At 41.1% G+C, this 14,536-nt stretch overlaps 1 protein-coding gene across 2 annotated transcripts in view; it reads right to left on the reverse strand.

Moving 5' to 3' along the window:
• LOC129863640 (LIM domain transcription factor LMO4-B-like) overlaps nt 1-14,536 on the reverse strand; it is a 35,176-nt gene that overhangs the window by 12,653 nt on the left and 7,987 nt on the right. The window lies entirely within an intron of this gene.

The following is a 14,536-nucleotide window of genomic DNA, read 5'->3' on the forward strand; positions in this document are numbered from 1 at the left end:
AGAAGGGAGGGGGCGATATAAGACTGGTAACAACAAGGGTGGGTGAATGGAGAAGAGTGTCTATTCTGCAGCACAAAAATGTTGCTTAATATGGACAGACGTTTAAGGACCAGCGAAATAAAGCCTACAAAACACCTGTCATTAACAGTCAATGCAATAATACGACCACTGACATAAACCCACCGTGAATCTTTACTTCAACTATGAGTATTTGGGTTGATGCTTCTACCATGTGAAGGAGACTCTACTCCGTAAACCACCAGAACATTCAGGAAATGTAGCTTCCTTGGGAGCGTTCACAAGAGCTGCTTCTCAATCATCCCCGTTATCAGGGTCTTCCTAAATAAATCCGTGCCATACATTACACACACCTGGAACGTGTGTGACTAGGAGAGAGGGGCCTCAAAGACAGGAAAGAGGCCTCTGATTCCCAAATGTGAGTCTTGGCACCGTAACCAATCGGTTACGCTTAGGGTCTCCCTGGCAAAGAGCTTAGGCCTATTTATTTAAGGAATATGGGTGGGGGGGGGCAGTTCCCTGAGAAAACATGCGCTTTTGAACTGACTGGCATCCTAGAAAGCAGTTGTCCCACGACAACCTCCACACAAACCTCTTCAGTGTCACTTCCAAATAAGTTCCAGAGGAGAAGTCTTTGATGTTGCAGAGTGCTGATTACTGAATAAATGTTGTTGGGCGTTTATTGTTGGGTTGCATTGCAGAGTGGAGCTGTGTAGACTACAGTCGACAGAGGGGTTGGTTTTTCAAAAAGGTTTTCACTAGGGTTACAATGTAGAAAATAGTAAAAATTCCTCTTTCCAGTGTCTGTGATCTTTTGCCCATCTTAATATTTTATTTGTATTGGCCAGTCTGAGATATGGCTATTTCTTGGCAACTCTGCGTAGAAGGCCAGCATCCCGGGGTCGCCTGTTCACTGTTGAAGTTGAGACTGGTGTTTTGTGGGTACTATGTAATGAAGCTGCCAGTTGAGGACTTGAGGCGTCTGTTCCTCAAACTAGACACTAATGCACTTCTAGACACCTCCCACTCCTCTTTCTATTCTGGTAAGAGACAGTTTGCGCTGTTCTGAGAAGGGAGTAGTACACAGCGTTGTACGAGATCTTCAGTTTCTTGGCAATGTCTCGCATGGAATAGCCATCATTCCTCAGAAATAGAATAGACTGATGTATTTCCAAAGAAAGTAATTTACAACATTAACAATTTTATTTTAAAATGGACAAATAATGTGATTTTCTTTCAAAAACAAGGACATTTCTAACTGACCCCAAACTTTTGAAAAGCAGTGTATACAGTTGAAGTCGGCAGTTTACATACACCGTAGCCAAATACATTTAAACTGAGTTTTGAACAATTCCTGACATTTAATCCTAGTAAAAAAATCCCTGTCTTAGGTCAGTTAGGATCACCACTTTATTTTAAGAATGTTACATGTCAGAATAATAGGAGAGAATTATTTATTTCAACTTTTATTTTCCATCACATTCCCAATGGGTCAGAAGTTTACATGCACTCAATTAGTATTTGGTAGCATTGCCTTTAAATTGTTTAACTTTGGTCAAACGTTTTCAAGTAGCCTTCCTCAAGCTTCCCACAATAAGTTGGGTGAATTTTGGCCCATTCCTCCTGACAGAGCTGGTGTAACTGAGTCAGGTTTGTAGGCCTCCTTGCTCGCACACGCTTTTTCAGTTCTGCCCACAAATTTCCTATAGGATTGAGGATGGCCACTCCAATACCTTGACTTTGTTGTCCTTAAGCCATTTTGCCACAACTTTGGAAGTATGCTTGGGATGCTTGGGATCATGGTTCATTTGGAAGACCCATTCGCGACCAAGTTTTAACTTCCTAACTGATGGCTTCAACATATCCACATCATTTTCCTACCTCATGATTCCATCTATTTTGTGAAGTGCAGTCCCTCCTGCAGCAAAGCACCCCCACAACATGATGCTGCCACCCCCACGCTTCACAGTTGGGATGGAGTTCTTCGGCTTGCAAGCCTCCCCCGTTTTCCTCAAAACATAATGGTCATTATGGCCAAACAGTGCTATTTTTGTTCCATCAGACCAGAGGACATTTCTCCAAAAAGTATGATCTTTCTCCCCATGTGCAGTTGCAAACCATAGCCTGGCTTTTTTAATGGCGGTTTTGGAGCAATGGCTTCTTCCTTGCTGAGCGGCCTTTCAGGTTCTGTCGATATAAGACTCGTTTTACTGTAGATACTTTTGCACCCGTTTCCTCCAGCATCTTCACAAGGTCCTTTGATGATGTTGTTCTGGGATTGATTTGCATTTTTCGCACCAAAGTACGTTCATCTCTAGGAGACAGAATGCGTTTCCTTCCTGAGCGGTATGACAGCTGCGTGGTCCCATGGTGTTTATACTTGCGTACTATTGTTTGTACAGATGAACGTGGTACCTTCAGGCATTTGGAAATTGCTCCCAAGGATGAACCAGACTTGTGGAGGTCTACAATTTATTTTCTGACCCACCGGAATTGTGAGTTATAAGTGAAATAAAATATCTAAACAATTGTTGGAAAAATTACTTGTGTCACGCACAAAATAGACGACCTAAGAGACTTGCCAAAAACTATAGTTTGTTAACCTCTCTTGGGTATGTGGGACGTAGCGTCCCACCTCTTCAACAGTCAGTGAAACGGCGGGGCGCCAAATTCAAATACAGAAATACTCATTATAGAAATTCAGAAAACAAAACATATTTTACATGGGTTTAAAGATGAACTTCTTGTGAATCCAACCATGGTGTCAGATTTAAAAAATGCTTTACGGCGAAAGCATACCTTACGATTATTTGAGAACATAGCCCACTAGACAAATCATTACAAACAGTAACCAGCCAAGCAGAACAGTCAGAGTCAGAAATAGAGATAAAATGAATCCCTTACCTTTGATGATCTTCATATGGTTGCACTCAGCAGACATTCATTTACTCAGTAAATGTTCCTTTTGTTCGATAAAGTCTCTTTATATACAAAAACCTCAATTTTGTTTGCACGTTTTCTTCAGTAAACCACAGGCTCAAACGCATTCAAGACAGAAAGACAAAAAAATCCAAATTGTATCCGTAAAGTTCATAGAAACATGTCAAACGATGTTTATACTCAATCCTCAGGTTGTTTTTAGCCTAAATATTCGATAACATTTCAACCGGACAATAACGTCGTCAATTGAAATGGTAAAGAAGAATTGCTATCTCTGTCGCGCTCATGAAAAACCTCTGCGACACTTTAGGGTCCAGTTATGCCAAATGCTCATATTCCCTCATTTTTCAGAATACCATCCTGAAACTATTTCTAAAGACTGTTGACACCTAGTGGAAGTAATAGGAACTTCAATTTCAGTCCTAAGTCAATGGATACTGTAATGGCATTGAATAGAAAACTACAAACCCCCCCACAAAAAAACTTCCTGAATGGACTTCTCAGGTTTTCACCTGCCAAATCAGTTCTGTTATACTCAGACACTATTTTAACAGTTTTGGAAACTTAAGAGTGTTTTCTATCCATATCTACCAGTTATATTCTTATCATATATTCTGGGCCCGAGTAGCAGGCAGGTTAATTTGGGCATGCATTTCATCCAAAATTCCGAATGCTGCCCCCTACCCTAGTGAAGTTAACTTCTTTGGGATAGGGGACAGCATTTTCACTTTTGGATGAATAGCGTGCCCAGAGTGAACTGCCTCCTACTCAGTCCCAGATGCTAATATATGCATATTATTCATATTGGATAGAAAACACTCTGAAGTTTCTAAAACTGTTTGAATGATGTCTGTGAGTATAACAGAACTCATATGGCTGTCAAAAACCTGAGAAAAAATCCAAAGAGGAAGTGGGAAATCTGAGGTTTGTAGTTTTTGAACTCAGCCCCTATCAAATTCACAGTGGGATATGGGTTATGTTGCACTTCCTAAGGCTTCCACGATGTCAACCGTCTTTAGAACGTTGTTTCAGGCTTCTCATGTGAAGGGGGTCCGGATGGGAGCTGTTTGACTAAGGGGTCTGCCAGCAGCCTCGTTCTCAGTCACGCGCATTTCACATCTCGTTCCATTGCTCTTCTACAGACAATGGAATTCTCCGGTTGGAATATTATTTTACATTTAAGATAAAAACATCCTAAAAATTGATTCTATACTTAGTTTGACAAGTTTCTTCGACCTGTAATATAACTTTAACTTTTCGTCCGACTGGACCTGAACGCGCTTTTGGAACACCCTAACAAAAGAAGCTATTTTGACATAAATGGACATAATCGAACAAAACAAACATTTATTGTGGAACTGCGATTCCTGGAAGTGCATTCTGATGAAGATCATCAAAGGTAAGTGAATATTTATAATGCTATTTCAGACTAATGTTGACGGCGCAACATGGCGGATATTTCTTCTGGCTGGTTTGGGCTCTGAGCCCCGTTCTCAGATTATGCTTTTTCCGTAAAGTTTTTTGGGAATCTGACACAGTGGTTGCAATAAGGGGAAGTGTATCTAAAGGTCCATGCATAACACTTGAATTTATCAACATTTATAATGAGTATTTCTGTGAATTCATGTGGCTCTCTGCAAAATCATAGCATGTTTTTGAACTACTGAACGTAACACACCAATGTAAAATGTAAAATAAAATATAAATATGCACTTTATCGAACAAAACATACAAGTATTGTGTAACAAGAAGTCCTATGAGTGTCATCTGATGAAGATCAAAGGTTAGTGATTCATTTTATCTCTATTTGTGCTTTTTGTGACTCCTCTCTTTGGCGGGAAAAATGGCTGTGTTTTTCTGTGACTTGGTGGTGACCTAACATAATCGTTTGTGGAGCTTTCGCTGTAAAGCATTTTTGAAAATCAGACACTGGGGCTGGATTAACGAGAATTATATCTTTAAAATGTAGCCTAATACTTGTATGTTTGAGAAATTTGATTTGAGATTTGTTGATTTGTATTTGGCTCCCTGCAATTTCATTGGCTGTTGGCGAGGGGTTCCGCTAGCGGAACGGGGGTTCCCCAGTCCTAGACAGGTTAAAACGCCAAGATAACGGAATTCATTGTCCTTGACAATCAACCATTTTCTGTCGTGGGTGATGTTGGCTTTTGCCGACTGGTCGAGAACCGCTACACGTTGCCGTATCGGAGTTACACAGTAATAGCTTCACAACATACTATGGAACGCCGTTTGGGTCTTTGCGTGTCAAAAAAAGATAATGTTATTTGACCTATTTGACGCGTTAAAAAAGCTTTTAATTTGACATGTAAAATAAGTTATTTTATAGAATGTGTGTTCTGAATTTGCACGTGCAAGCCAAGCGCCACCACTACTATCAGTAGCACTGCCAAAGCTGTACAAAATAAGTCTGCAAACAAGCAAACACACGGGCCACGAACTATGTGTTTACACTACCGTGTTGAACAAATGCTTTATTACCGACCGCAACTTCTGGGGTACCTAGCTAGCACCAATACAACCAGACTGAAAACAATGACCAGTAGAAACATAATTTTCGTTATTCTTAGCAATGATTAACCTGTCTAGGATGAGGGTGCCGCTAGCGGCACTCCCCCCCCCACCCCCCACCCCCACTGAAAAACCAGTGCCGCGAAATTAAAAAAAAATATTTTTTTAAAATATTTAACTTTCACACATTAAAGTCCAATACAGCTAATGAAAGACACAGATCTTGTGAATCCAGCCAACATGTCCGATTTTTAAAATGTTTTACAGGGAAGACACAATATGTAAAGATGTACATCTATTACCTAAAAACACATTAGCATAATCCACCATCTTTTATTTGTCCACCAACACCAGTAGCTATCACCAATTCGGCTAAACTAAGATATTTATAGCCCCTAACCAAGAAAAAAACTCATCAGATGACAGTCTGATAACATATTTATGGTATGGGATAGGTTTTGTTAGAAAAAAGTGCATATTTCAGGTAGATGGCATTGGTTACAATTGCACCCACCGTCACAAATGGACTAGAATAACTACATAGAGCAACGTGTTTACCTACTTACTAATCATCAAACATTTCGTAAAAATACACAGCATACACTAATCGAAAGACACAGATCCTGTGAATACAGACAATATTTCAGATTTTCTAAGTGTCTTACAGCGAAAACACAATAAATCGTTATATTAGCATAGCACATAGCAGCCCAGCATTGATTCTAGCCAAAGTGAGCAATAACGTCAACATCGCCAAAAAATATAAATTTTTTCACTAACCTTCTCAGAATTCTTCAGATGACACTCCTGTAACATCATATTACACAATCCAAATAGAGTCTGATCGAAAATGTTTATATTTAGCCACCAAAATCATGGTTAGACAATGTGAAATGTAGCCCAGCTGGTGAGAAAATGTCCGTGCGCCATATTAGACAGTGATCTACTCTTATACATAAATACTCATAAACGTGACTAAAAAATATAGGGTGGACAGGGATTGATAGACAATTTAATTCTTAATACAATCGCGGAATTACATTTTTTAAATTATCCTTACTTTTCAATACAGTTTGCGCCAAGCGAAGCTACGTCAAAAAACATGGCGTCCTAAGCCGCTAACATTTTTCGACAGAAACACGATTTATCATAATAAAAATGTCCTACTTTGAGCTGTTCTTCCATCAGTATCTTGGGCAAAGGATCCTTTCTTGGGTCTAATCGTCTTTTGGTGGAAAGCTGTCCTCTTGCCATGTGGAAATGCCAACTGCATTCGGGATGAACTGGAAGCGTGCCCAGCCATTCACAGCGTTTCAGAAATAAATGTCCCAAAATCGCACTAAACGGATATAAATTGCTATAAAACGCTTTAAATTAACTACCTTATGATGTTTTTAACTCCTATAACGAGTAGAAACATGACCAGAGTAATATTACTCCCTCCACTAATGCTTGGAACAGGTGCGGGTCGGTGTCCTCTAGGCGCATGACGCAGCTCCAAAAGAGTGACTAGCCTCAGGGTTTTTTAATTTGTAGTGCCTGTGAACGCGCAAACGACCCCATTCAAATCGTCATCACGTAAAGGCATCCAGGGGAAGACGTAAGCAGTGTACGTATACTCATAGCAATAACTGCGGCCTTTTAACTGACTCCAGATCAGGGGCCAACATTTCTGAAATCTGACTCCATGTCAGGGAAATTGCTGTAGAATGGGCTCTGTTCCACTTAGAGACAAAATTTCAACTCCTATAGAAACTATAGACTGTTTTCTATCCAATAATAATAATAATATGCATATTGTACGATCAAGAATTTTGTGGGAAGCCGTTTCAAAAATTACACGATTAGCATAAATAGTCACAACAGCGCCCCCATCCTCAACAGGTTAAGGAATCCTTGTGAGTAAGTTTTAGCTAGGTAGCCACTTGTTGTTCGCCTATTGAAACAGTTCATGAAAATAAATAGCTAGCCAGCTACTTAACCCTGTTGCCCAAAGCTAACGTTATAAGCAGCCAGCTAGCTGGCTAGTGACGCTCAACCGGACCGGGTTGTGTGTGAAGCTAGCCATAATAAGGATTAGGCACAATAGTGGAATTTGCGGTTTGCCTTCAAAATAAAAGTACCTATTTGAAAGTGATGCAGAAGGTTACAATTGGTGGAATCATGCCATATTTAGACTAGATCATGTTAAACAAGGTTGGAATGTAAAGCAATAAAATGGGTATCAGTCTACTCGGTGACACCCACAGAACACAACTGTGAAGAGCCTATTGTGTGTATTGACATTCATATTGCACTGTACAGCTTTACCTAAGGATTGAGGATCAACGAAATGGGCTATCAGTCTACTCAATATAATTTTTCCCCAACGTCCTCCTCAGAGTTATCAGACTCTACAACATCCATACAGTCTTGTTTTTCCTCTGGAATAGTGTTCAATGCACATAGGTTGACAATCAATGTGACTCATTTCACAGTTGTTTCAGAGTCCCACAATAAGAGCTACTACGCTATTGTTCTCTGGGTGTCACTGAGTAGACTGATACCCCATGTCATTGATCCACAATCCATAGGTAAGGCTGTACAGTGAAATAAGTATGCCCCCAATGCAATTCTGAAGTATAACACAGCCAGTGTGATATCAACAGATGTCAAATTAACAAATTGTCTTTTGTTAATTTTATATAACAGTCCAACCTCATTTAGCATGATCTATTCAATTATAGCATAATTCTACTATTTGCATCACTGTCAATGACACACTTTTATTTTGAAGGCTAACCGCAAAGTTCACTATTGTGGCTAGCTTCACATAGATGGGTCCGACCACCATTAATCAAATAAGAACGGTCTTATAAATGAGGGTTATTTTAGATGACACCTAGCTATATAGTTAGCTAGCTAACTAAAGCTACTGAAACAGAAGTCGTTTTGATAAGTTTTTGGGGAAGAACATTGTTTGCATCCATGAGCCAACTTTTTTTTTTTTAAATGACCAGCACTGTAGGTGCGCGAGACAACTTTACCAGCATCATGGCATACGCGTCGATGAATCGTTGTGACATATGGAATATGAGTGATATTGATTACGCTGTGTAATAACTACGTAAAAATGTATGAACGCGTTAAATTGTGACGTGCAGTCGACTCAGGACCTGAGTCCATAGTCAGGCCTACCCCGGCCAAACCAGGAAAACGCTGGGCCAATTGTGTGCCGCCCTATGGGACTCCCAATCACAGCCGGAAGTGATACAGCCTGGATTCGAACCAGGGACTGTAGTGACGCCTCTTTTACTGAGATGCAGTGCCTTAGTTAACACACATGGACACAGCGGTCTATTTAACTGTACTAGAATGCTTAAAAGGCCGCTAAAACTTTTAATATCGGTATTGTTTTTTGGGGGGCAAGGAAAATATTGGATATCAGTATCGGCCAAAAATGTCATATTGGTGCATCACTACCGAAAATACTTTTTCGTAGGTTCGGAAAATTAACGTAGCAGGTTAGGAGAAAAAGGCAAAGATTAGGAAAAGGGTTCGCTAAAATGCTACGTGTGCCAGCACTGGAATAGGCTAAAGACACACAATCACACGTACTTATGTGGACACCCCTTCAAACTACTGGATTCCTCTATTTCAGCCACACTTGTTGCTGACAAGTGTATAAAATCGAGCAGACAGCCATGCAATCGCCACAGACAAACATTGGCAGTAGAACGTCCTTACTGATGAGCTCAGTGACTTTCAAATGTGCCACCATCATAGGATGCCACCTTTCCAACAAGTCATTTCATCAAATTTCTTCCTTGCTAGAGCTTCCCTGTTCAACTGTAAGTCTTGTTATTGTGAAGTGGAAACGCTTAGGAACAACAACGGCTCAGCGGCGAAGTGGTAGGCCACACAAGCTCACAGAATGGGACTGCCGAGTACAGTCCTTGGTTACAACACTCACTACCAAGTTCCAAACTGCTTCTGGAAGCAAAGTCAGCAAAATAACTGTTCGTCGGGTGCTTCATGTAATGGGTTTCCATGGCCGAGCAGCCGCACACAAGCCTAAGATCACCATGCACAATGCCAAGTGTCGGCTGGAGTGGTTTAAAGCTTGCCGCCATTGGACTCTTGAGTAGTGGAAACGCTTTCTCTGGAGTAATGAATCATGCCTCACCAACTGGCAGTCCAACGGACTAATCTGGGTTTGGATGCCAGGAAGACGCTACCTGCCCCAATGCATAGTGCCAACTGTAAAGTTTGGTGGATGAGGAATATAATGGTCTGGGGCTATTTTTCATGGTTCGGGCTGGGCCCCTTTGTTCCAGTGAAGAGAAATCTTAACGCTACACCATAATGATATTCTAGACAATTCTGTGCTTCCAACTTTATGGCAGTTTGGGCAAGGCTCTTTCCTGTTTTAGCCTGCCAATGCCCCAGTGCACAAAGCAAGGTCTATCGAGACCGGTGTGGAAGAACTTGACTGGCCTGCAAAGAGTCCTGACCTCAACACCATCGAACACCTTTGGAGAGAATTGGAATACCAATTGCAAGTCCTGCCTAATCGCCCAACATCAGTGCCCGACCCCTCAGCAATGTTCCAACACCTAGTGCAACGCCTTCCCAGAAGAGTGGAGGCTGTTATAGCAGCAAAGGGGGATCAACTCCATATTAATGACCATGGTTTTGGAATGAGATGTTCCATGACCAGATGTCCACATAGTGTATATGGAATGGCTGAGGGTCCCCGAGCAAATGTTTGAAAACCCCTGGGGTAGAGAGTATCTATACGGTATGCAAACATTTCCTGAAATACAATGTCAACAAGTCCTATGCCTCAGTTTATTTCTGGGCAGCTGGAAATTTCCCTATACAACTAGTTAGTCACGCTTGACTCCAAACAGATCATAACATGTACCGAGAAGACACAGCAGACAGTGTTCAACCGAAGGGGCTAACAGGCTGCCCTTAAATTAATGATTATTTCCCCGTAAGCTTGACTTTGTCTTCATACTGAAGCCTCCAAAGAACTCCTGCTGCAGTGCAGCTACGTGTGAGGCTCAAATGGGTGCACAAATCAGGGCTCCAGGCTGCGACCACATAGTTGTATTTTACGACCTTTTGACTTGGCTGTGCGAGTTACATTTTTAATTGGTCACACTGGTGCGAGTTGTACATTCCACCTGGTCACCTCCAATCAAAACATCACATTTTTAGACGGATAAAACCATGATTTGGGTAAACAGTAAAGTGCATTATTCCTGTAATGATAGTGTCCTCCCTTCCGCAGTGCCGTTTCATACTGTTTTGCCATATCAAATAAGGTTTTGAAATATGAAGCTGCGCATCGGCCATTGCGAGTGCACTAGGCCTCATTGGGTCATATTGAACTAGGTAGGAAGTCAATTAAATGTATTGAAATCAATAGAAAATTCATTACATTTGCCCAAGTTTATAATGAAGACATGAACAGAACACATCAAGTAAAATTGTGTCACAGGCGCCGAAAGCAAAAAGGTATAGACCTTCCCATGAAATGCTTACTCATAAGCCCTTAACCAACAATGCAGTTCAAGAAATATTTAAAATACTAAAAATAACGATGCTATATACAGGGGGTACCGGTACCAAGTCAATGTGCGGGGGTATAGGTAAGTCGAGGTAATTTCTACATGTAGGTAGGGGTAAAGGGACTATGCATAGATAATAAACAGCGAGTAGCAGCAGTGTAAAAAAAAAAAGGGTGAGGGGGTGTAAATAGTCTGGGTGGCCATTTCATTAATTGTTCAGCAGTCTTATGGCTTGTGGGTAGAAGCTGTTAAGGAGCCATTTAGACCTAGACTTGGCACTCTGGTACCGTTTGCCGTGCGGTAGCAGAGAGAACAGTCTATGACTTGGGTGACTGGAATCTTTGACAATTTTTGGGCCCTTCCTCTGACACCCCCTAGTATATAGGTCCTGGATGGCAGGAAACTTGGCCCCAGTGACATACTTGGCCATATGCACTACCCTCTGTAGGCTGTCTCATCATTGTCAGTGACCAGGCCTAGCACTGTTGTGTCGTCATCAAAGTTAATGATGGTGTTGGAGTCGTGCTTGGCCACGCAGACGTGGGTAAACAGGGAGTACAGGAGGGGACTAAGCACGCACCCCTGAGGGGCCTGAGGATCAGCGTGGCAAATGTGTTGTTACCCATCCTTTCCATCTGGGGGCGGCCCGTCAGGAAGTCCAGGATCCAGTTGCAGAGGGGGGTGTTTAGTCCCAGGGTCCTTAGGTTAGTGATGAGCTTTGAGGGCACTATGATGAACGCTGAACTGTTTTTTTTGGGGGGGGGGGGGGGTTCTCCACACCTTTATTTAACCAGGTAGGCCAGTTGAGAACAAGTTTCATTTACAACTGCGACCAAGATAAAGCAAAGCAGTGTGACAAAAAAACGAGTTAGCGAATTAATAGCAGTCTCACATCGGTGTTTCTTTCTTTTGTCCAGGTGGGAAAAGGCAGTGTGGAGTGCGATTCAGATTGCATCATCTGTGGATCTGTTAGGGCTGTATGGGAATTGATGCCAAGCAAAGAGGCACTGAGTTTAAGGTTGGCCTTGAAATACATCCACAGGTACACCTCCAATTGACTCAAATGATGTCAATTAGCCTATCAGAAGCTTCTAAAGCCATGACATAATTTTATGGAATTTTCCAAGCTGTTTAAAGGCACAGTGAACTAAAACTTCTGACCCACTGGAATTGTGATACAGTGAATTATAAGTGAAATAATATATCTAATAAGTATCTAAAAATTACTTATTTACAACAAATTCTTATTTACAGTGACGGCCTACCCCGGCAAAACTCAGATGACGCTTGGCCAATAGTGCGCCGCCGTATGACTCCCAATCATGGCCGGATGTGATACGGCCTGGATTTGAACCAGGGACTGTAGTGATGCACCTTGCAATGAGATGCAGTGCCTTAGACCGCTGCACCACTCGGGAGCCCAAAATGGATGGGTGGGTTATTTTGTATTTCAATGTATTGAATTAATGTATTAATTAGTCATTTACCATTCTCGGACTGGAAACCTTGTTTACAGAGTTCAATCTCATTTTTCGGTATTTTGGAGATGATTTCATTTTCAAATAACCGAAAGTGAGCGGTTGTAACCTAAATCAAGGGGGGGAAAAAGCCATTCTTGAACATGGAGTGAGACAATTAGGCCCTTTTAATTTTGTCTGGCTCACTGATGGTTGAAGATGAGCGAGTGCTGTAAAACCAGTTCAGATTTAAGGCTAACTTTGTATGACTGACACCTTTAGTGAGGTCTAATGCTTTAATTTCTGCCCTTCGTATTCTTATTCATTATACAAATAGGCCCATGAGCACCTTCATCAGAAGAACCGCAACATGTCAACTTACTTAGCAGACATCACTTGCTTATTATTCAGTCAACACATACACTACCATTTTTGAAAAGCTACTCATTCAAGGGTTTCTTTATTTTTACTCTTTTCTACATTGTAAAACAATAGTGAAGACATCAAAACTATGAAATAACAGATCTAGAATCCCGTAGTAACCAAAGAAAGTGTTCTAAAATATATTTTGAGTTGTTTATTACATTCTTCAAATAGCCACCCTTTGCCTTGACAGCTTTGCACACTTGGCATTCTCTCAACCAGCTTCATGAGGTAGTCACCTGGAATGCATTTAAATTAACAGGTGTGCCTTGTTAAAAGTTAATTTGTGGAATTTATTTCCTTCTTAAGGCGTTTGAGCCAATTAGATTGTTGTGAAAAAGTATCGGTGGTATACAGAAGATAGCCCTATTTGGAAAAAAGACCAAGTACATATTATGGCAAGAACAGCTCAAATAAGCAAAGAGAAACAACAGTCCATCATTACTTTAAGACATGGTCAGTCAACACAGAAACATTCAGGACTTTGAAAGTTTCTTCAAGTGCATTCTCAAAAATCTTCAAGCGCTATGATGAAACTGGCTCTCATAAGGACAGCCACAGGAATGAAAGACCCAGAGCTACCTCTGCTGCAGAAGACAAGTTCATTAGAGTTACCAGCCTCAGAATTGCTTCAGAGTTCAAGTAATAGACATCTCAACATCAACTGTTCAGAGGGGACTGCGTGAACCAGGCCTTCATGGTCGAATTGCTGCAAAGAAACCACTACGAAGAAGAGACTTGCTTGGGCCAAGAAACACGAGCAATGAACTTTAGACCGGTGGAAATTTGTCCTTTAGGCTGAAAATTTGAGATTTTTGGTTCCAACTGCTGTGTCTGTGAGACGCGATGTGGGTGAACTCATGATCTCTGCATGTGTATTTCCCACCATAAAGCATGGAGGAGGTGTTATGGTGTGGGGGTGCTTTGCTGGTGACACAGTCTGATTAATTTAGAATTCATGGCACACATAACCAGCAAGGCTACCACAGCATTCTGCAGCGATACGCCATCCCATCTGGTTTGGGATTAGTTCGACTATCATGTCTTTCAACAGGACAATAATCCAAACACACTTCCAGGCTGTGTAAGGGCTATTTTACCAAGAAGGAGAGTGATGAGTGCTGCATCAGATGACCTGGCATCCACAATCCCGAGATGGTTTGGGATGAGTCAGACTGCAGATTGAAGTAAAAGCAGCCAACACGTGATCAGCATATGTGTGAACTCCTTCAAGACGGTTGGAAAATAATTCCAGGTGAAGCTGGATGAGAGAATGCCAAGAGTGTGCAAAGCTGTCATCGATGCAAAGGTTGGCAATTTGAAGAATCTAAAATAAAATATTTTGATTTGTTGAACACTTTTTTGGTTACTACATGATTCCATGTGTGTTAATTCATAGTTTGTCTTCACAATTATTCTACAATGTAGAAAATACTAAAAAGAAATGAAAACCCCTTGAATGAGTAGGTGTTCTAAAATGTTTGACTGGTAGTGTATATCTTAAGAACATCATGGAATAGAATTGAACATTTTCATTTATAAATTCAAATCACCTGCTTCATCCTCATCATTCAGTTCATTGAAATTCAATTTTGAAGCCGTGCACATTTA

This window comes from Salvelinus fontinalis, chromosome 10, assembly GCF_029448725.1.
Source record: "Salvelinus fontinalis isolate EN_2023a chromosome 10, ASM2944872v1, whole genome shotgun sequence".
NCBI lineage: Eukaryota > Metazoa > Chordata > Actinopteri > Salmoniformes > Salmonidae > Salvelinus > Salvelinus fontinalis.